Source organism: Hippopotamus amphibius, chromosome 17 (genome assembly GCF_030028045.1).
Source record: "Hippopotamus amphibius kiboko isolate mHipAmp2 chromosome 17, mHipAmp2.hap2, whole genome shotgun sequence".
Taxonomy (NCBI): Eukaryota; Metazoa; Chordata; class Mammalia; order Artiodactyla; family Hippopotamidae; genus Hippopotamus; species Hippopotamus amphibius.
In genome coordinates, this window is record NC_080202.1 from 45,301,263 (window position 1) to 45,324,175 (window position 22,913).

General features: G+C 41.3%; 1 protein-coding gene across 2 annotated transcripts in view; it reads right to left on the reverse strand.

Moving 5' to 3' along the window:
• The window catches only part of GJC1 (gap junction protein gamma 1), a 29,628-nt gene extending 15,050 nt beyond the window's left edge, over nucleotides 1–14,578 (reverse strand). Inside the window, exons 1-2 of one of the 2 annotated variants that reach the window (XM_057715676.1) lie at nucleotides 14,505–14,576; nucleotides 8,495–8,544 (exon numbers count right to left, since the gene is read on the reverse strand). The gene's annotated coding sequence lies outside the window, so the exon portion shown is untranslated. Of the gene's footprint in view, nucleotides 1–8,494; nucleotides 8,545–14,504 lie in introns of both variants that reach the window. The other variant, XM_057715677.1, reaches the window with a different exon arrangement.
• Between the last annotated feature and the right edge of the window lie 8,335 nt (nucleotides 14,579–22,913).

Below are 22,913 nucleotides of genomic sequence, written 5' to 3' on the forward strand. Positions count from 1 at the left end.
ATCTGTACACCCATGTTCATAGCACATTATTCACAACAGCCAAAAGGTGGAAGCAACCCAAGTGTTCATTGACAGATAAATAAACAAAATGCGATATATATCCACAATGTTATTCAGCCTTAAAAGGAAGGAAATTCTGACACGTACTACAATGTTGAGGAACCCTGAAGACAGTTTGCTAAGTGAAAGAAGTCAGTCACAAAAGGACAAATATTACGTTTCCACTTATATGAGGGCCCTAGAATAGTTAAATTCATACAGAGAGAAAGTAGAATGGTGATTACCAGGGGCTGGGAGGAATGGGGAGTTAGTGTTTACTGGGTAAAGAGTTTCAGTCTGGGAAGATAAAAGTTCTGGAGATAGATGGTAATACTGTCTGAACAACAATGTAAATGTACTAAATGCCACAGACCTATACACTTAAAAAATGGTTAAAATGGTAAATTTTACGTTATGTATATTTTACCACAATGAAAATAAAAAAAGTTTTAGACTAAACTTCATTCATGCAATTAGTATTTACCTACATCAAGAAGCTTGCCATATACTAGTTTACAGGAAATTAAAAATGCTTTAAAAAAAAACTGCAGTTGTATTCAAGAGGTATTTAATGTTATATATGCTACGCAACAGAAGACTAGAGGAAATAACTGAAATCATCTGTTAAAGTTTAAACATATTTTATAGCATAGTGACTCTACAGGGAAATGCTTTACTTTCCAGTTTATCTGACTCATTTTTTCCATTACAATCTCTTTACTATAATGTTGGCCACAAAAACACTGTTAATACAAAAATATCACTTTCATATTTATCTTTGGAAAAGTTTCTCATAGACTCATGTTAAAAAAGCTCCCGAGGGTTTCAGATCAATAACTAAAAAAGTGTATAACTTGTCCCTTGTCAATTTTTTAATGCTCACTAAACTAAAATAACCAGGAAATTAAAAAATTAAAAATTAGTGCTATTCTAAATGTTTTACAAATTCAACAACCAAGTCCAAATGGGTCAGAGCCAAGTTTTAATCTCCTTGTAATTAAAAAAAATTTTTAAACTCCCCAAATCGGTAGACCATATTAAAAATCTTAATTTCTTCTCTAAACAAAAAATCCTAATATTCTAGAAAAGTTATTCGAACCTTGAATTCTGTGAAACTGGGAGCAAGCACTTAACCAGGAGCCAAGAGATTCTAACAAGCACTTCAGGAATAAATATTTCTTTCCACATTTTCTTTTGTGAAATAAGTGAAGAATATCAGCTTAGATTATTACTAAGGTCCCTTCTATTAACAGTTGATGAAAATCAACTCAGGCAGAGTACTATTCATAAAGCCTACAAATTATGTGGAATTCAGAACTCCAGGAACAGGAAAGAAGCAAAGTAACAGCAACAGAATTAAACAATAATATGTCAAGTTTTCCAAAAGTCATTTCCCAGTCATCCCAGAAAACCGGTGGTTGTACTAAAATTAGAAATTTCAATATTGACTCACCATGATTCTACAGTATTAACTATCTGGGCATCCCAGATTGTGAGCTGAGAAATCCACTAAGAATCATGCTAGTGACTCACACTCCTGAATGAGACTGCTTTATGTGCAGAGACAAGGAATCAATTACAGGGTTTACAATGAAGTTTTGTTTAACTGGAACGTTTTAAGTGGAAGTTAATTCTGCATGAGTGATAACAGATGTTTAATAACTAGCTAGTGACAATTTCTAAGCAAAAGCATCGTGGCAGCCTTAATCTATGTATTACAAACAGTAATCTATGTATTATAAACATGAAAACAACTTGTTTTTCAAAAGAGCTCTTGGCTATGAACAATATTTGAGAAACACAAAATAAAATTTGTTGTAAATGAAACTACAAAATAAAGGAGAGAAAGTAGTTTGAAATCTTGGCTCCATTAACTAACAAGGAAACAAAATATACCATTGTGGGTTGAAGTGTCAATCTGTGCTGGCAAAAAGCCCTTCTATTTGAATGTAAGAACCTTCAGGAACCAGCTGGAGAAGTGTGGGGACCTGGGATAATGCATTCATTCACAGTGCATCGTCAGTGGTACTGTCTTCATGCGGAAAAGGACAGTATCAGTACACTCGTCCAAAACAGTTTAAGCTTAGAACAACAATCAGTCTAGGAAAATGACATGTCTAAGAAAAAATAAAAATAAACATATAACATTACCAATATGACTAGGTCACAATACAAAACTTGCAAAAAACATTACTATACACTGATAGTGAGGGTGGTCTGGTACAACCTTTCTGCAAGGCGTTATGGTAATATTTATCAGAAACTTTAAAATATTTTATGTCCTTTGATGAGTAACACCACATCTAGTAATTTATCTTAAATAAATGCTTAATAAAAGAAGAATTTTACATAATCTATGACAATCTTCATAAGGAAATATTGTACAACCATTATAAATCTTATTTTAGGACAGAGATCACAAAATTCAAATGTATACAACTACATAAAGACAAAAGGTAGATTAGTGGTTGCCTAGAACTGAGGATGGGGAAGAGTAGGGAATGACTGGTAATAGGTATGGGGTTTCTTTTGTGGGGAATGAAAATATTCTAAAATTAAATTGTGGTGATGGCTACACAACCTGGTGAATACATTAAAAACACTGAATTGTACATTTTAAACAGGTAAACTGTACAGTGTGTGAATTATACCTCAAAAAAGTCATTTAAGACATTTTCTAAATGTCTAGATACCAATACGTAATGCAAGAAACTGAAACAGAAAAATGGGGCCTGGACAACAGAGGCACCAACTAAACAGGGGCTACTGCTTATTAGCTATAGCTGTTAGAGTTACCAGACTGTCATATCTTTCAAAATTAAGTCTTCAACCTAGATTTTTATGTGAAGCCTGATTTGGGGGTAATTTTTTGATTGAAGTATAAAATACCTACAGAAAGGTGCACAGTTATAAGTGTGCAGCTCAATGAATTTTCACATACCCATGTAACCAGCATTGAAATCAAGAACAAAGCATTTCCAGTCACCCAGAGCCACAGTTATGCCTCTTCCTACCCAAGGGAAACCGTCACTAATGACATCTTCGATAATTCTGTGTTGTGGGAGACTGTCCTACGCATTGTAGAATGTTGTGCAGTATCCTTGGCCTCTTCCAGTTGCGACAACCAAAGATGTCTCCAGATACTGCCAAATACCCCCTTGGGGAACAATATTATACCACATTGAGACCCACTGGTTTAACCTGCCCTTGAACGTTATACAAATGGAATCACAGAATGGACTCTCTTGTATCAGATTCATAAAGGATATACTCTTGTGTCTGACTTTTGTTCAACATCTGCTGAAAGTCACCAATCTTGTTGCATTTAGCTCTAGTCTGTTCATTCTCTCTGCTCTATTATATTGCTATTGTATGCATATATCACCACTTACCCATCCTACTGCTGATGGGCATTTGAGCCGTTTCCAGTTAGGCGCTATTATGAATAATGCTACTGTGAACACATTGAAAGTGTCTTCTGGTGAATATATGTACGTTTCTGTTGAATACCTAGACCCAGAATTGCTAGTTGTAGGGTACATATATCAGCTTCAGTAGATCAGAATTTTCCTAAGGGGGTTGTATCCATTTACACTCCTACCTGTCTCCTTTTCTTTTTTTCACGTTAGCAACTAATAGAAAAAAAAAAATTAAATAAATAATATTAAGCCAGATATCTTATTGGCTGAATAAAGCCTGACAATTTGTGATCTGTTTTTTAAAAATGTTTCATTATGTGAGCAAATGCTCATATGTAGTAAAGAGACAAAAAAACAAACAAAAAACTCCCAATAACATAATATGCCTGAATGGAAATACACCAACATTAACAATGGCCTATGAATGATTTCTCTTCTATTTGCTTTTCAGTATTTTCTACAATAAACATGTAATAATGAAGTTGGCAAAGCTTTCCTATGCAACAAAAGCCCCAAGAGAAATTTTAAAAGTAGGTCAGGGTACAAATTTCATAATATTTGCATACATACATATTTTACATTCATGAAGACCTAATTAAGTAATGAATATATCACAGAAAAGTTAACTATCTAACAGAATCTTTGGTACAAATACTACACTGCTCCTGCATAAGAGGGTCCATGACAGAACTTATATAAAGTTTCACCCTAGAGTAAAATATAGGAATGTAAGACTACAGAGTAATTCTTAACTTGTAAGGATATATCAAAAGACAGCAGTACTCTGACGTATCTTATGTAGCAGTTAGTATCATAATGCTGCTCCTCTCATTTCTGTAGAGACTCACTCTAAAATGGTCCAGAAGCAACACAATTAACCATACTCAATACTCCCTTGAAATGCGTAGTTGTTGCCATTGCTACCTGCTGGTTATTGAGTGTCTGATATTTAATATTTGGAAAGAGTTATCTCTATTTGAGAAAATGATTATTAAAATAGCCACCAAAAACTTTCCAATGTCCATTATGAGTTCTATTAAGTGTTTACGTGACATGCAAAAATGTTACAAAACTCATACTTCCTGTCCTAATCACTCCACTTCATATCAAGGATTCTTCTGTTGGGATAAGACTGTGCCCATGAGGTTCACTACAAACCCAAAAGATATACCTCCTCAGACAAGATATTAAGTGTTAATATACTGCCTTAAATGGAATTTTTTAAACCAAAATAACCTGTTACTTTCAGGCTTTGCTAAGAGTACTGTTCTGAGCAAGGCTCTCATCTCCATCTTTCCATCTCAAGAAACTACACTGACAAGTATTTTATTTCAAACCAAAAGGCAAAAAACAGTTTTCTAAGGCAAAATAAATAAAAAGCAATAGAAAATAAAGCTTCTAACTACTAAGAGCATTCTACCTGGGGTTCAAAATGCTAAGGTTGTTTTAAATTTCTCATTGAACTAGTAACCATAATTAACTGGTAACCAAAATAAATCTATTCAAGCTAAGTATACATAATTTTCCTCCCAGGATATATCACAAATCATAAACATATTTTCCCATCCTCTTTTCTTTTCAGAGTTCAAGTATGATAGGAGACATTGGTTTCCGATACACAATACGATAAGAACTGAGACACTCCCTCCATTCCTAGCAATTTTTCCAAACCCCCCAAAAAGTTTTCCTTTCCAAGTGAATCTGAGAAGTGCATATCTGCTTGAACTGCTCAACCTATAATAAATATAAAGCTTTCACGCTCAATAACATGAACATCTAGTACTGAATTGGAATGTGAGATCAAAGCAAGCTCTTTGAGTTAGACAAGCAAACAAATTCCCTTTCAGAAAGTACTATATGGTCTCTCTCACTAAATCATTTTCTGTACAAATCCAGACAGACTAGTCAATCGGGTCTTTTAAAAATAGACCTAATAATTAACATTTCTGACATTATAAGTTTAAAAATCATTATGTCAAGAAAACAAACAAAACAAAAGCACCTTTAATCACCCAAATCTTCCACAAACACAATTACAATTTCACAGGTTCATACACAATTAGTGGTAAAAGAGATAGACTGGCTAGGCTAGCAGTAGTCTCCAACTTCTAGAGTCAGGACCTTTACATAACTGCAAAAGATTTTCCACTATATAATTGTGGTTATACATTTATCTTTGGAGAAAACACATACACTGGTAAAGTCTGAAATCTGTAGTTTATTTATCATAACATCACCCACATATACATTTGAAAAGGTTATACATATTTGTAAGAAATTACTTATACAGTTCACAGATAACACTTGCATGGATTCTGAGGTCATCTTTCAACTATTCTGCAGTGGCCCATTGTTTGATAACATAGTATGAAATTAATATCCTTATTTTACTGAAGAGAATACTAAAGATCATGAAGACTTGCTTAAGATCACACAACTAATTAGTTGTAAAGCCTAGAATACAAGACCTAATGATCTTTTTCCTATACTGTGTGGATTTAGTATTTAAAGACCAAACAGAAGGTCACTGAAAAAACTGACAGTGATATACAAGTAAACAAAAGATTCCATTTAAAATAGCAACAAACAGAGGGAAAAAAAAACAAACAAAAAGACAAAAAAAACAGGAACAAGCCCCACAAGAAACATACTACCTAGAAAAACACTACCAAGGAATACTACCAAGGAACACAAAAGATTTAAGTCCTTAAAATGCATTAAAGACTTAAAGCATTCTATGTTTTTGGATGTAATAGCCATCATAAAAGTACTAGTTCTTCCTAAATTAATCTAAATTTAATGCAATCTTGATTTTTAAAAATGCCAATAGGTGGACTTCCCTGGTGGTGCAGTGGTTAAGAATCTGCTTGCCAATGCAGGTGACATGGGTTCGTGCCCTGATCTGGGAAGATCCCACATGGTGCAGAGCAACTAAGCCCGTGTACCACAACTACTGAACTACTGAAGCCTGAGCACCTAGCACCTAGAGCCTGTGCTCTGCAACAAGAGAAGCCACCACAATGAGAAGCCCATGCACCACAAACGAAGAGTAGCCCTGGCTCGCAGCAACTAGAGAAAGCCTGTGCATAGCAAAGAAGACCCAATTCAGCTAATAAATAAATAAATGATAAATTTATTTTTTTTAAAAAGCCAAAAGGATTTCTTTGGAACCAGACAAATTCTAAATTTAATGTGTAAAATTAAATAGTAAGAATGGTTGGGAAATTTCAGAAAGAGAAACGAGGACATACAAACTTCTCTCAATATGTATTATAAAGTTATAATAATTTTAAAATGTGGAATTGGCAAAACGATTAGCATGGAACAGAACAGAAAACTCCAGAAGATCCAAATACATCTGAGAATTTAATGTATGCTAAAGGTGGCATTTCAAACTAATGGAAAAAAGATGGAATATTCAATAAATGATATTGAACTACCATGAACAGCTTTCTGGAAAAAATTTAAAAACAAAGCTGGGTCTTTAAATTCCAGATGGATCAAAGATTTAAAATTAAAAACAGGGGCTTCCCTGGTGGCGCAGTGGTTACGAAACCACCTGCCAATGCAGGGACATGAGTTCCACCCCTGGTCGGGGAAGATCCCACATGCCGTGGAGCAACTAAGCCTGTGTGCCGCAATTGCTGAGCCCACGTGCCACAACTACTGAAGCCCGCTTGCCTAGAGCCCAAGCTCTGCAACAAGAGAAGCCACCACACTGAGAAGCCTGCGCAATGCAACAAAGAGTAGCCCCTGCTCACCAGAATTAGAGAAAGCCCACGTGCAACATTGAAGACCCAATGCAGTCAAAATAAAATTAAATTAAAAACAATAAAAGTAGATGAAAACATGAACATTTTTTCTTAATAATCTGAGTTGGGAAGACTTTTCTAAAATGACACAAAACCTAGATGTCAAATGAAATGACAAATTCAATTACACAAAATATAATTTCTAGAAAGCAAAAAAATACTATAAACATCTCAAAAGATATACTAAACGCTTAAAATTATTTGCAATTCTTAGAAGAAAAGGCTAAGTTCTCTAACACATAAAGAGCTCATTAATGTGAAACAAAAAACCACTCAACAGAAGTGTGCAATGCAGACACAGAAAACAAACTTAGGCTTACCAAAGGGGAAAGGGGAGGGATAAACTAGGAGTTTCAGATGAGCAGATATAAACTATTACATATAAAACAGATAAACAACAATGTCCTACTGTACAGCACAGGGAACTCTATTCAGTATCCTATAATAAACCATAATGGAAAAGAATCTGAACAAGAATTATATACACATATATATACACACACACATACATATGAATCACTTTGATGTACACCAGAAACTAACACAACATTGTAAATCAACTATACTTCAATTAAAAAAGAAATGTGCAATGGATATGAAGAGAGAGCTCTAAGAAATATAAATGGCTTTTAATAATACAGTATGAAAAGATATTCAATATCACGTGTAATTAGACATTTACAAATTAAAACTATACCAATATATGACTTTTCATTTATCCAATTGGAAAAAAATTAAAAATTGGTATCAGATCAGTGACAAGGAAGGCTGTATATAAAGAGGCATTCTTTGTGCTCTACTGGAAGTGATGTGGTAAAATGCAGATATGTTTTGATTCAGCAATTCCAATGTTCAACAGTATCTAACGAAATGTTCAGACATGCAAAATAATGTACAAGAATATTCACTGCAGTACTGCTGATGATGGGCTGGAAACAATTTAAATTCTATCAGTAAGGGACTAGGTAAACAAATTACAGCACATCCAGTAGTAAAGAAAAAAAAAGAGTCAGCTCTATCTGTAATGATATGAAACAAAGATATATTAGTGAAAACTGCAGGCTGGTGAACAGTGTTTAGAGTATGCTACCATTCATGTATGGAGGCAGGGGATACTGAATGTATGGACAGCTCTAGAAGAATTCACAAAGAAAGCAAAGAGAAACTGATTCAGCAGAAAAAAAGAAAACTGAGTGACTGAGAAAAGAGTAAAGGAAGACTTACCTTTCACCGTAAATCCTTTTATACCTTTTGATTTTGTACTATGTAATTACCTATTTAAAAAAAAAAATTTTTAAGTCAGTGAAGTGAAATACTCAAATACAAAACTGTCAACATAACATATAGCTGCATAATATGTCCAAATTTCTTGAGACATTAATTATACTGACTCTTGGCCCAGCAAATGGTAAGAAATTAAAATTAGAACTAGGTACAGTATGTCAAAGAAAAAAACCCTAATCTTCAATTTCTTTATTCCATCTGATAGCCTGCCTAAGCCTAGCTGTGATTATCTTCCTGGGAGACAAGAATCTCCACTGTGTATACCACACCATAGGTTATCATTGTATTTTTGGTCTATTAAAACTGCTGCAGGGAATTCCCTGGTGGTCCAGTGGTTAGGACTCTGCCCAGGTTCAATGCCTGGTCAGGGAACTAAGATCCCACAAGCCTTGCGGTGCGGCAACGTGGATGGACCTTGTCATACTGAGTGAAGTAAGTCAGACAGAGAAAGAGAAATATCATACAATATCCCTTACATGTGGAATCTAAAAAGAAATGATACAAATGGGGGGAAGAGATAGTTAGGGAGTCTGGGATCGATATGTACACACTGCTCTATTTAAAATGGATAACCAACAAGGACCTACTGTACAGCACAGGGAACTCTGCTCAATGTTACATGACAGCCTGGATGGGAGGGGAGTGTGGGGGAAAATGGATATACATATATGAATGGCTGAGTCCCTTTGCTGTGCACCTGAAACTATCACAATATTGTTAATCGGCTATACCCCATTATAAAATAAAAAGTTAAAAAAAAAACCCACCCCAAAAAACCCCCAACTGCTGAAGACTGATCAGGCCATGGCTACCAGCAAGTTCACATCAGTGTTTACTAAGGACCTAGAGCTGTATTGGCATATACCACCAAAAATACCAAAAAAAAAAATTAAATACAATAATAAGGCTTCTAGTTAGAACAGAAGCTTTGTCAGAAGTTACTTCATTACCATCAGTAACTACAAATAAAAAAAAAATTAGTAAACATCCAAATAATTGTTGAATACATAAATGGACTATGAGCTAGGTGCTAGGGCTACAGGCCATCCAAGACAGACATTACTCATGACTCTATGGAATATAAAGTATAGTCTGGGAATCCCCTGACACTCCAGTGGTTAGGACTCCGCACTTTCACCTGCTGGCGACCCAGGTTCAATTTCTAGCCAGGGAACTAAAATCCCTTAAGCCATGTGGTATGGTCAGTGGGGGGAAAAAGTATAGTCTAATGGTGAAGTAGGTATTACACAAATAATTCATTAAAATTGTGATCTATCCTACAGAAGGGAAATGCAGGGTGCTATAAGAATGTATTATAGGTTTCCTAATTTAATACAAGAGAATCAGAGAAGGTTTTTCTGCAGAAGTGATATTTAAGCAAGTTTTGAAGAATGAAGAGCTGCCTTCCAGGCAGAGGGATTAGCTATAGCATGTACAAAGGCTGCTGGGTAGCTTTGAACCTTCAAAGAATAAGGGGGAAAAAATCAGTATGGCTAGACCATACAGCAAGAAAGCAAGTAAAGGGCTTCCTAGGTGGTGCAGTAGTTGAGAGTCCGCCTGCCAATGCAGGGGACACGGGTTTGATCCCTGCTCCAGGAAGATCCCACATGCCGCGGAGCAACTAAGCCTGTGCGCCACAACTAATGAGCCCATGTGCTGCAACTACTGAAGCCCACGTGCCTAGAGCCCGTGCTCTGCAACAAGAGAAGCCACGGCAATGAGGAGCCTGCGCACCACAACAAAGAGTAGCTCCTGCTCACCGCAACTAAAAAGAAAGCCCACGCACAGCAAAAAAGACCCAACACAGCCAATAAATAAATAAATTTATTTTAAAAAAAAAGGAAAGAAAGAAAGCAAGCAAAAAAAAAATGATGCTGGAGAAGTTGACAAGGCCAGGACACACCATGTTAAATGAAGACTGAAGGGAAAACAACAGAAGTTTTCAGATAAGTGACTTGATTAAATTTGTTTCTTAAAGACAATTTTAGCTGCTGTGAGAAGAGTGCAAGAGGGTATATTGCTTAGGGATATATACATATGTAGTAAAAGTATAAAGAAATGCAAGTGAAGAATAAATTCAACTTGGTGATCACCTCTGGTAAGGAGGCCTACAATGGTGGTTGTCGGGGGTGGTGGGGTGCAATCAGGTAGGGAAACACAGAAGACTTCACCTGTATTGGTAATATTCTATTTCTTTTTTTATTTTTTTAAACCAAGAGTGAGCGAGGAAAGACCATTTAAAATTGACTATAATAATTGTCTTAGGAAAAAGTGGCCTAGACTAGGATGGGGAGACTAGACGTGGAGAGAAACTGCAAGAATCTGGCCTCCGTAAGTTGTTGACAGAGCCACTTAATGAAGCAGGAGTGAAGAAGGTCTAGGTTTGGAGCCAAATCAAGAGCTCAGTCTGGGCAACTCAATTCAAAATGCCTCTGAGTATCTAAGCAGAGATGCTGATGGAGGAGGCAGCTTGGATCAGAAAAGGGGTCGAACTACAGATAAAAAATCGGTTGTATTCAAAATATATATGGTTACTGAAGCCACAGAATGGATAAGATTAGAGTGAGAAGGGAGGAAGACTAAGGACCAAGACTTGAGAAAGACCATCAATTAAAGATCTGGTTGGGGGTGGAGGGGACCTAAAGGAATAGCCAGAGAGCAAGGAGGGAAAATTTGAACCCAAGAGAAGAAACTATTTCAGTAAGGAAATAGCTGAATCCAAATAAATGCCTACTCTAGATGGGAAATTAGGAATCCGAGGTCCAAGAATAAGTTAAAGGGAATTCCCTAAAAATAGACAAGGGTCTAGATCCACTTCACTCTGAACATTCCCCAAAGGAATGTTGTAACTTAGTTAAGTAACAATAAATTCCATCAAAACTGATAAATTCTTCAAAGATATAGATGAAAATTTTTATAACTATTTGAGACTTAAATACAATTTAAAGATCAGATGAAAATAAGGATGTGGGGTTTATTCCATGTCCTTAGAGAAAAAACAAAAACTCCAAAATCCTATCCATTTCTTTTGTTTCAAAGATTTTTAGGTAATTTCTGTATCAATAAACATTATTAGCACGCTAAACTATAATCATTTTGAAAGCAAAACCCACATAATATGCATCTTTGAATTGAATCTTCAGCACCTAGTTCAGTGCTTAGTCAGTATGACTGAAATGACTCAGTACTGACTGATCACTCATTCTTTTTTTTTTAATAAGTTTGAATATTTATTTTATTTACTTATTTATTTGGCTACTCCAGGTCTTGGTTGCGGCATGCGGGATCTTCGTTGAAGCATGCATGCAGGATCTAGTCCCCTGACCAGGGATCAAACCTGGGCCCCCTGCATTGGGAGCACAGAGTCTTAACCACTGGACCATCAGTGAAGTCCCTGATCATTCATTCTTGAGAGCTATAGAAAACAGCAATGCTCAGACTTAACCAAATAGGTCCTTACTTCCACACAAACTAAATTCATCAGTTGCAGCAGTACGTTTGAGAAACAATTGTTGATGGAACTTCCCTGGTGGCAAACTGGTTAAGAATCCGCCTGCCAATGCAGGAGACACAGGTTCGACCCCTGATCCAGGAAGATCCCACATGCCTTGGAGCAACTAAGCCCGTGCGCCACAACTACTGAGCCCATGTGCCACAACTACCAAAGCTGGCGCATCCAGAGCCTGTGCTCTGCAACAAGAGAAGCCACTGAACTGAGAAGCCCTTGCACTGCAACTAGAGAAAGCCTAAGTGCAGCAATGAACACCCAACACAGCCAATAGTTAATAAATAAATAAGTAAATAAATAAAAACAATTGTTGACACTGCCGATATTAACGGTTCAGAACTGTTTTCTATGTGTCAGTTTCAGGTTAATGATATCAGCTCAAATCTATCTTATATGTATTCTCAAAGAAATGGTCTACAAAAGCAAAAAAAAAAAAGTAACCCCATCCTTTCTCTGCCTCACTAGATATTTTGGATAGGAAACACACATGTTCTATGCACAAGAAAAATACAAGTTCAGAAATAAGTAATTATACCTCCAGTTGCACTTAACTATCCAGATTAATATTAAATACAAAACAAAAAAACCTCATTTATTTTGAAATGTGAACTTAAAAAAAAACACAGCTTTTTTGGAATTTATCACTTTGCACTGAATAAATCATAGAACAAACTATGTATTTAAGAAAATTATGCTCTGAATTTTAATTATATATTTTGTATTCTAGGTTCCTAGTTAGTGAATTGATAGGTGAGCCTGAAGCTGGAGGTGACGGAGGGTGTAGCTAATCAGAGACCCACCTTCAATCCTTTCACTTTGGCTAATTTACACAAACATGAAATAAGAGTAAAAAATTAAGGGACTGTGGCATTTTTAAGTAAGATTATTACGCTGAAGATATGTTAACTTCTTAAATCCTTTTTTTTTAAAGGTTAAGATGGTAAATTTTATGTTACATATATTTTCCCACAATTAAAAACAAAAAACCAAACACATCTTTCCCGCCCCCCCTCCCCCGCAGGTGAACTCCTTGTCTTGATCCATACTTAGTTGATATAACCTGGAGAAAGCTGGGAGAAACTCTTAAATCCTTTCAATTGAAGGCTGAAACTCAATTCTACCTTCATGAACTGAATAAAAAGTTACTGCATCCTCTGCTCCTTTTTAAGAGCATGTGGCTACTAGCACAAGTAGAAAACCAATTCAAAAGACACAAAACCTAAAAAGACTCTAAGAGCGTTGACTTTTCAAAAGGTTTGAAATGCTTTGGGGAAGTACACAACAGTTTATTAGTAAATAGTATCAAACCATTACAAATCAGGAAAATTAATAAAAGGAGAATTTTCATATAACTACCATGTATTCTCTTCAAAATGTCCTTTGCCTACAACACTCTGCTCACAAAGATCTGGTGAAAACTAAGACACAGATTTGTTTACCAGAGCTTTTTACCTTTTACCCAGAATAGTTCATGTTTCTTTAATTTGTCACTACATAGCACTTAAGAAATCCAAAGCAACTGCAAAATATAAAACTCTGCTAAAATCCAAAAAAATAAAACACACACACGCACACACACAAAAGCCAGCAAACGTAATCACAATTCACATACTTTTAGTCAGGAGCTCTGCAGTTAAGTTTATTTTTCTGCATTCTTATTCTGAAAAATACCTAAACCCTCTTCCAGGGGTAAAGGATTTGACCCCTAAATTACATTATAAAGCCTTTTTTCTACAGATATTAATGTACTCCGTTTATCAGGAAACTGAAATCCCTTTCATTTATACAGTTTGGTTTTTACAACACTTTCACAGATAACTCACTGGAACGTATACACAACACGAACGCATAATTTTAGACTAATCAGGCATACGAGATAACGCTTATCCAGAACTTATTCTAACTTGCTTGATTCGATCCCACAAAGTAGTCTTGATGCTAGCAAAATAAAGCGCGAGCACAATGAAATCTGTACCACTGCAGGTTCTCAATGAACAGAAATTCCTTCAAATGGTAAAACCAAACTCGCCCATTTCCCAAAGAAAAAGTAATCCCAATCTTAGAATCAGTCGTTTAAAAAAAAAAAAGAAATGAGAAAAGAAAAAAGAAAAGAACAAACAATTCTAAACCACACAACACGTAAATCTTTTCAACTCAAAGCTCCCAAAGCAGCCGCCAACCACACAACTGGCCACAATCACAGCGTGAGCGCCTCCTCGCAATTTTGAATCTGGAGACAGCAGGGGAAAACAACAACAACACACAAGTCTTCCAAAGTTTCACGAAGCGGAAAAAAATCATTTCAAGTGAAGAAAACGTGTTAACCGAGAGGCGACTACCGCATCCCCCGTCCCCCCACTTCCAGCCTGCGAACTAAACCTTTCAAACATTCAAGGAGACAGAAGTCCTGGCAGGGATGTGAGACGAAAGAGCCAGACGAACCGCACGCCGCCAGGAGAGGTGTCAGGGGCCGAACATCGGGAGACAAAGACCAGCCTGCGAAGCGCCCCGGCGCCCCTAACCGCCCGAGGAGTTGCGAGCACCGCCGAAGTGCGCGCCCGGGTCCTTCGGGCTCCCCGCCCACCCGGCGCCGCCGCCACGGCCGGGGCCCACCCCCGAGCCGTTTTCCCTCCCAATTTGGGAACCGCGCGCTTGGAGACAAAGGGGGAGGGCGCGCCGGGGGCTGCGGCGGGCTGTGGGGCGCGCCGCCCACCCCCTGCCCCGGGCTCGGCGGGGAGCCCTCGGCGGGGTCCCCTCGGCGGGGTCCTCTCCCTCCTCCCGGCCCCCTCCTCACTCTCCGCCAGCCCCCGCCCCCTCTCCGGCCTCCCCACAAGTTCTCCCGCCCCCCCTCGGGCCCCGCCCCTGGCCCGCCGACTCGCAGCCCGCCCCCCGCGGCCGCCCCTCACCGGCCGGCTGGGTCTCCCGGAGCCGCCTCCTCCGCCGGGCCTCGGCCCGTCCCGGCGGCCGCCGCCTCATGTGCCCCGCGTCGCCATCGCCCTCGCCGCCGCCGTCGTCTCTCCTCCTCCGCCGCCGCCGCCGCCTCCTCTGCCTCAGTCTCCGGCCGAGGCCGAAGCCACTCCGGCCGCCGACTCCCGCTCCCGCCGCCCGGAGCCACGGGGAGGCGCCTGCGCATTGCGCGCCGCGGTGGGGGCGGGGGCGTCCCGCTGCGGCCTGGGAGCGGGGGGCGCGCGGCACGTGGCGCTCGGGTGGGAGGGGGCGCCCGGAGCGCGCAGGCGGCGGCGCGAGCGTCTAACTTTCCGCGGTCGGGTCCGCGCGCTCGCGGTCGGGGCGGAGGCGCGGCGCGTGGAGCAGCGACCCACCCGCGTGGAGGCTGGACGCCGGGTGGGCGCAGACCTCGCCTCCCAGACAGTTCATTCCTCCAGCTTGATTCTCGGGACAGGAACTCCTCCGCGGGCAGTGCCTCACTGCGAGCGGGCAACTAACGGCGCCGTGAGGACACGCCTTACCTGGGTATCCTGGGTTATTGGTCCAGCGAGCCTCGGAGTTGTCTCATGTGCGCTCGGCCAAGGCCTGGGTCCAGTGTCACACCGGATGCTGATTCCCCGTTCTAGGTTCTGCTCTTACAATTACTCGAGGATCCCACTGGCCTTCGTCGGGTTAATCGTTCTAATTCCTTGGCATCTTGGCTTTTAGTGTTGTTCTAGATACTTTTGAGGTCCTGGACTTCTCCCATTAGCAAGACCCTAATAGGCTATTTCCTCATAACCCCTTGCATCCCAGAAGGATCCCGTTTTCAGAGGACTTTCTAAAAACTTGTATGCATAGGAATCTCCAGCCTTGAATTGCCTCATAGGAATATGAAAACTCCTCAAATACTTCAAGCAGAGGGAGTCTGTGCATAACAACGGAAGTCGTGCTAAGGCGATGGGAGAGTACTTTACTTTGTAAAGTGCTCGTAAATTATCTTATTTACCCTTTGGACCACAGAGGAAATTTAACTAGTGAGGTGACTTGCTACAGATCAACACCCCCCCCCCCCCCGCCTCGCTCCGCATCGGAAAGCCGGGTCCTTATGGCCAGTCAAGAGGTTGAAAACTTGAGAGCTAGGCATCTGGTCCACTGACAGATGTTTTGTTTTGCTAGTATGATGTTTTGCAAAATTATGAATCAGTTGCCAGATTTTTAAAATCTGTCTTTTTTGGCTTCTCTCTAAAAAGTCAAAAGTTTTGCTCACTTTGAGCCTCTCTCTTCATGTGACAGGTACTTCTCAGTAACATCTGTCTATCCAGGGCAGGCACTGTCTCCACTTAGCTGCTTGAATCGAAATTTTCCTTAGCTGCTTGGCCTCTGTATTTTTCTTCCCCCTGTACGTGCCATGTCCCCAAGTCTCCATCCCCTCCCCATGATCACATTACCTCTCTAGAAATGTATTTAAAATGACAAATGTGAAGACCCTGTAAATATGTGAAAATAGGAATAAAGAACATGTTAGCTAAGATGACACAGGAGACCACATCATCCATACAGACTCAATATTAAAATTCATCTATTGCTAGTACAAGTGTAAATCGCTACAAATCACTTTGGAAAACCGTTTGGCATTGTCTACTACAGCTGAGCCTAGGAATGCACTGTGAATCTGCAGTTCCACGGAAATTCCACAGAAATGTGTACAAAATACTTGTTCTGGAGTATTCACGGCAGCACTATTTGTAATAGGCAAAAAACTGGGAACTACCCAAAATGCCCTTCAACCATAGCAAGGATAGATAAAATGTTACATTCACACAATGGTACATTATGCAGCAATGAGAATGAACAATCTACAATTACATGCAGCAACATAGATGAATCTCACAAAACTTTCCATTTATACAAAGTTCAGAACCAGGCAAAACTAATCTGTGCTGTTAGAAGGATAGTGGTTATCCTAGGGTAAGGATACTTATTGGAAGGGAGCCAGAGGGAGCTTTGGGGGGCTGGTGCTGTTCTGTTTTTGATCTGGATGCTGAATACACTAGTGTGTATTCACAGGTGTGTTTAGTTGCCACCTTTGAGCTGTTCTCTGTTGATAGTGCACTTTTCTGTGGCATATTAAAAACCAGTAAAAACCTTTAAAACATTTGGTTATATAGTATATATAATATAAACAAATATGTATTGTGTATTATATATAAATAATATATGTAGTATACTCACATGTTTATTAGGTATTATTTTTCTATAAATTCATGGATGAACCTGCCAGGGGAGGCTCACTATCTTTTAGCATTGCCCATTCTTCATGGAGATTGGGAACCACACATTTATGCATTTATTTGTGTATTTATTTACTTGTTTATGGCTGTGTTGGGTCTTCCTTGCTGCACGCAGGCTTTCTCTAGTTGTGGTGAGCGGGGGCTACTTTTCATTTTGGTGCATGGGCTTCTTATTGCTGTGACTTCTCTCATTGTGGAGCATGGGCTCTAGGCTCTCAGGCTTCAGTAGTTGCAGCATCTGGGCTCAGTAGTTGTGGCACACAGGCTTAGTTGCTCCACAACATGTGGGATCTTCCCAGACCAGGGATCGAACCCTTGTCTCCTGCATTAGCAGGCAGATTCTTAACTACTGTGCCATCAGGGAAGTGCCCACACACTTTCTATATTTGTTATCTTACTCTCAAGCCTGCAGTCTGTCTCTGTCTAGGTAGAGCAACCTTTTTTTTTGGCTGCATCAAAATTCCAGACACTCAAGGACTGCATACCTACCCCACTGCCCCTCAGCAAGGCAGGGTAGGTCCTGAGCCAGCGCACTGTGTCCTGACCAGAGATGTTAGTTTGCCTACCAGGGATCGAACCTGTGCCCCCTGCAGTGGGAGTATGAAGTCCTAACCACTGGACCACCAGGGAAGTCCCAAGGGCAACCTTTTAAAGATGGAAATGAAATTCAAGGAAGCTAAGTTGTTTTAACTTCAGATAGTTAAAAAAACAGAAATGTAGCCAAACACTGTCTCCTAGTCAGGACTCTTCTTCCTCTCCTCTGTCACCCTGCAGCTAGTGACATCCTTTAATCCAGTTACAGGTGGGGAAGCTGAGGCCAGAAACCTAAAACAGAGGTCCAAGGCATTCGCCAAGGTCTGGAGCAAACCAGGGCAACTGCTAGAATGTGAGCTCCCTGAAGGCAGAGCCGCTGTATCGCGGCTTCCAGAGCCCACCCCAGCACATAGTAGGTGTTTGGCAAGCGTGAATGAGTGAAGGAAGGCTCGCCATTGCTAACGTAAGAAAGGCTAATGGAGGGAAGAAGGAAAAAAAGCTTCAAGTTTCAAACAGGGAAATGGGTCCAGTTTCAGCCTCTGGCAGGGAGTGGTAGAGCCAGGTGCTGTGAGAACCATGTCACTTTTTAATTCATGTGGGGCCCAGGCAGGAAAGGATCAAAACCCAGTGTGAGAAATTGAGAGTCGCCCTGGGGCTCTGTGGTTTGGGAACTGTAGGGTCAGCTTGAAGGTTGCAGTGTGTCACTATTTCCATTACACATTTTCCAGGGTCCCCACTTGGCTGGTAAACTCAGAGCAGATTCTTCTGTCCTGGGGGATGGGAGCGGAGGCCCAGAGAGGTAGGATTTGGGAAAGCTCCCGGTTGGCAACGGGGAAGCCCTGCCTGCCCCAAACTGGCGGGATAAGAAGCTCTTGATTACTTGTGCTATTGGGGGTGGGATATTAGTAGCACAACCCCTTCCCCTGCATAATCCCCAGCAGTTTCAGTTAACCTGTGAGACACATTATACCGTTCCTCCCTGCCACAGGAATGTTGTTTGAAGCAGATTATTTTTGTCAAAAAATTTTTGAATAGGTAATACAAGTGGTATAGAAGGAAAGTAAGATGACTCCCCACCAGTGTTTCCCAGAGCCAGGCTAGCAGTTTCTTGTGTATTAATGCTGGATTTCAAGTTAAGGTCAATTTACTTGCAAATGAAGGGCAGATGAAGTATGCTCAGGAATTGGTGAATGGCGGGTGGGAAGAAGGATATGGGAGATGAAGAGACCTCCTCTGGTACCACCCACAGACAAGGACTTTTGTATTTTTTGTTTTGTTTTAGTTTTTTTTTTATTGGCTGTGCTGGGTCTTCGTTGCTGTGTGCAGGCTTTCTCTAGTTGCAGAGAGTGGGGGGCTACTCTTCATTGCGCTGCACAGGCTTCTCTTGTTGAGGAGTACGGGCTCTAGGCGTGTGGGCTTCAGTAGTTGTGGCACTCAGGCTCAGTAGTCGTGGCTCACGGGTTTGGTTGCTCTGCAACATGTGAGATCTTCCCAGACCAGGGCTCGAACCTGTGTCCCCTGCATTGGCAGGTGGATTCTTAATCACTGCACCACCAGGGAAGTTCCGACAAGGACTTTAGGACACGGTCAGAACACAGTGCGCTGGCTCACGACCTACCCTGCCTTGCTGAGAGGCAGTGGGGTAGGTATGCAGTCCTTGAGTGTCTGGAAGCCCTGCGTTCAGAGGTCTGCTCTGCCTAGCTGTGTGTATTTGTTTACGGATATATCTCAGATGGTGTGAGAATGTGATGAAATGTACAGGAAATCACATTGTCGTATGTTAATTTTTCATTGTAAAATGGTCTATAGTGGTTATCATTTTCTGCGCCGTGCGGCATGTGGGATCTTAGTTCCCTGACCAGGGACCAAACCCAGGCCCTTGACAGTGAAAGCACAGAGGAGTCTCAACCACTGGACCTCCAGGGAATTCCCTATAGTGGTTATCATTATTGGTTGGATAATGCAGCCATTTACCTCCTGTGTGATGTAAGTGTTACTTAACCTCTCTCAGCCTCCATTTCTGCATCTGTGAAATGGGGATAGTGATATCTACCAGTTGGGGCTGTTGTGAAGATTAAATATGTGAAGTGCCCTAAATCTTGTAGGCTCTCAAGACGTTAGTCCCCTCTCATAGCGTGCTTTGGATAATTTGGGTATTCAAAAGCACCCAACACAAGAACTTTAGCAAAACATTTCAAATCCTTTGGAGCATCCATTTGTTAGTACAGGGGTCTATACTGGTGTCTTCTGCAGCTCAAAATTATCCCTTCACGAACCAGATTCGATAGACGTCACGTAGACGTCACTATAGTCTGATTCAGCCTTCCAATCGCTGTTATCCACACCGTCTTAGAATCTTTAAAAATGTAAACAATCTCTCCAGAGTGATTAGTTGGATACCAAAGTCACTTTCCTGACCCAAGCCTGTGGCTCTTGAGGCTGTCCTTGGACAAATGCTGCGAGGTCCTTGGAACCCAGTGCCTGTTTTTAGAAGGAGAGGGGATGTCCCACCCTCCCCACCCCAGGCCTCTAGAGACTGCCTCAGCCTAGCCACGTCATCTGGAATCTTCCACTGCCCCTGCCTGTTCCTGCTACCCTCCCTTTGTCCCTCAAGTCCCCAGACACTACTGTGTGGCCCAATGTTTTCTCCCATGTGATTACCCCAGCCCTTCAGCTTGGGTCCTTCCCATTCCAACCCCAACTCAGAGCATCCTCTGTTCCTTGTCCAGTTCTTTCATCGTCACCCCCTCACTCACAGCACTCCTTAGCTCAAGGCAGAAGCTGCACATCCCTCGCTTCCCCTGTCTTGTCACTCAGCTCCCTCTGGCTATATATAGCACAGCTGTGTCTTAGATTGTGTACAGCCTCAAGTCCAAGACCCCCTCCCCCACCCATTCCCTTCTCCCCTCCCCCCCAAATAAGGAGAACAAGCCTGAAGCTTCCAGTTAGGGCAAGGAAGCCCCTGCAACAAGGAGGGGGGTTGGAGAGGGATGAGAATGTGGTGAATTCAGGACCACCCAGAACCTGGGTACCTTCCCATCTGTTGTCAGGGACTTTCCACTTCTCCCCCAGCCTGTTACCCATCCATGCCACGTGCTCATTCTGGAGGAAGAGGAGCAGGCAGCATGCAGGGGAATTCTAAAAATCATCTTATTTAACCCTTACAAGGATCCTATGGGTAGATGCTACCTCCATTTTACAGATGATGACATAGACTCAAAAGAGGTTGAGTGGCGTAAGTCAAACAGTTGATCCCATGTCTGACCCCGGCCTGCCCTCTGGATCCATTAAGTCTGTCTGCATCGTTCAGCTAGACCCCTCTGAATCAGAATTTCTATTAGTATGATCTGATCTGGAAGAAGGAGGTTTATTAAGCAAATTACTAATGTAGAAAGGCTTAAATCAAAGTAATTATTAAAGACTTGGCATAGTAACAAAAATGTTATAATTTTATCTTATGTTTGCTAAAGCAGGACTCTATAAAAATCTGTTCCTTGAAGTTTGTTACTGTGTGTTCTCAGAGGTTTTTGAAATAAAAAGCAATTTTATTTCTTCTATTTCAAGAATTTCTCTCCACTTTACAGTCATTCTCCCATTAGTCCAGAGTAGTGAGATTGGATTTTAGGAAGGGTTAGAAGTCTGGTCCTTTTTTCTCTGTCATTTACTGCGACCTTGAGCAAGACGTGTGACTCAAGCCTCAGTTTTTCATCTTTGAAATAGGAATAATAATAATAGTACCCACCACATACAGTTGTGAGGATTAAATAAATAACCTACTTAAAGCAATTAGCACATTTCTAGGCCCACAGGTGCTCAGTAGATCATAGTAACATTTATTTATTTACTACATTGGGTCTTCATTGCTGCACATGGGCTTTCTCTAGTTGCAGAGAGTGGGGGCTACTCTTCATTGTGGTGCATGGGCTTCTCACTGCAGTGGTTTCTCTTGATGTGGAGCACCGGCTCTAGTCGCACGGGCTTCAGTTGTTGCGGAACATGGGCTCAATAGTTGTGGCTCACGGGCTCTAGAGCACAAGCTCAATAGTTGTGGCGCACGGGCTTAGTTGCTCCAACAGCATGTGAGATCTTCCTGCAGCAGGGATTGAACCCATGTCCCCCGCATTGGCAGGCGGATTCTTAACCACTGCGACACCTAGGAAGTCCCCACAGCAACTCATTATTTTCTCAGTTCTGGGCTGAGCTGCCGGGGGAGCATCGACATAATCTCAACAGGGAGAAGCTGAACTTCTCTCTCCTTAGCTCGGCCCCCATTCTCTAAAGTGCTTGGAATTGACCCTGATTCTTGCCCGGTCTCATCTAGACATTTCCATCCTCCCATTTCCGGCCTACACCATTGATCTCTGGAGAACTCACGCCACCGTTGGGACCAGGAGAGGCAGCACAGGAGTGTGTGTGAATGACTGGGAGGAGAGTTCCCATGGACGCTTGGGGATATGCGGAGGCCCTGGGGACCTGCTGTGACCCTGGGTCTTTCCCTGCATCAGTGAGGGCTGGGGAGAGGAAAGAGAGACATCAGCTGCTGGACACATTTCCAGTGCTGAAAAGCCCTCTTAGCACAGACACGGGGGCTGAGAGTAATCTAGGGGAGGAACAAAGGCCTGGGATGGAGTGGGTCTCCCCACAGTGCATCCGCTCTTTCTCCATTTCTTAGCAAGAAGGTCTTTTGGAGCCATCCAGACCTAGGTTCAGATCATGACACCGCCATTTACTAGCTGTGTGCCCTTGGATAATTCATTTAGCCTCTCAGAAGTTCAGTTCCTGGTCTATGAACAAGCTGCTACTTACTGTGTACAACAGTGGAAAGGTCTGAAATATAAATATTTGAAACAGAAGAGGTGCTAACCTGAGTGACCCCGCAGGCATGAAGGGGTCGGGAGACCTGAGGGAAGTCCCAGTTGTTTCAAACCAAAGAGACAGACCTCCTTGGTCCAGGAAATATCCTTGGAGGGATCAAGACCAAGACCAGACAGCTTGTCTCTCATAATTAAGGCATTTTATTTCCATCTCACATTGTTCTTAAGAGTATGTGAGGCAGTATAACTTGCAGGAGGACCCAGGATCTCTACCTATCCGTGCC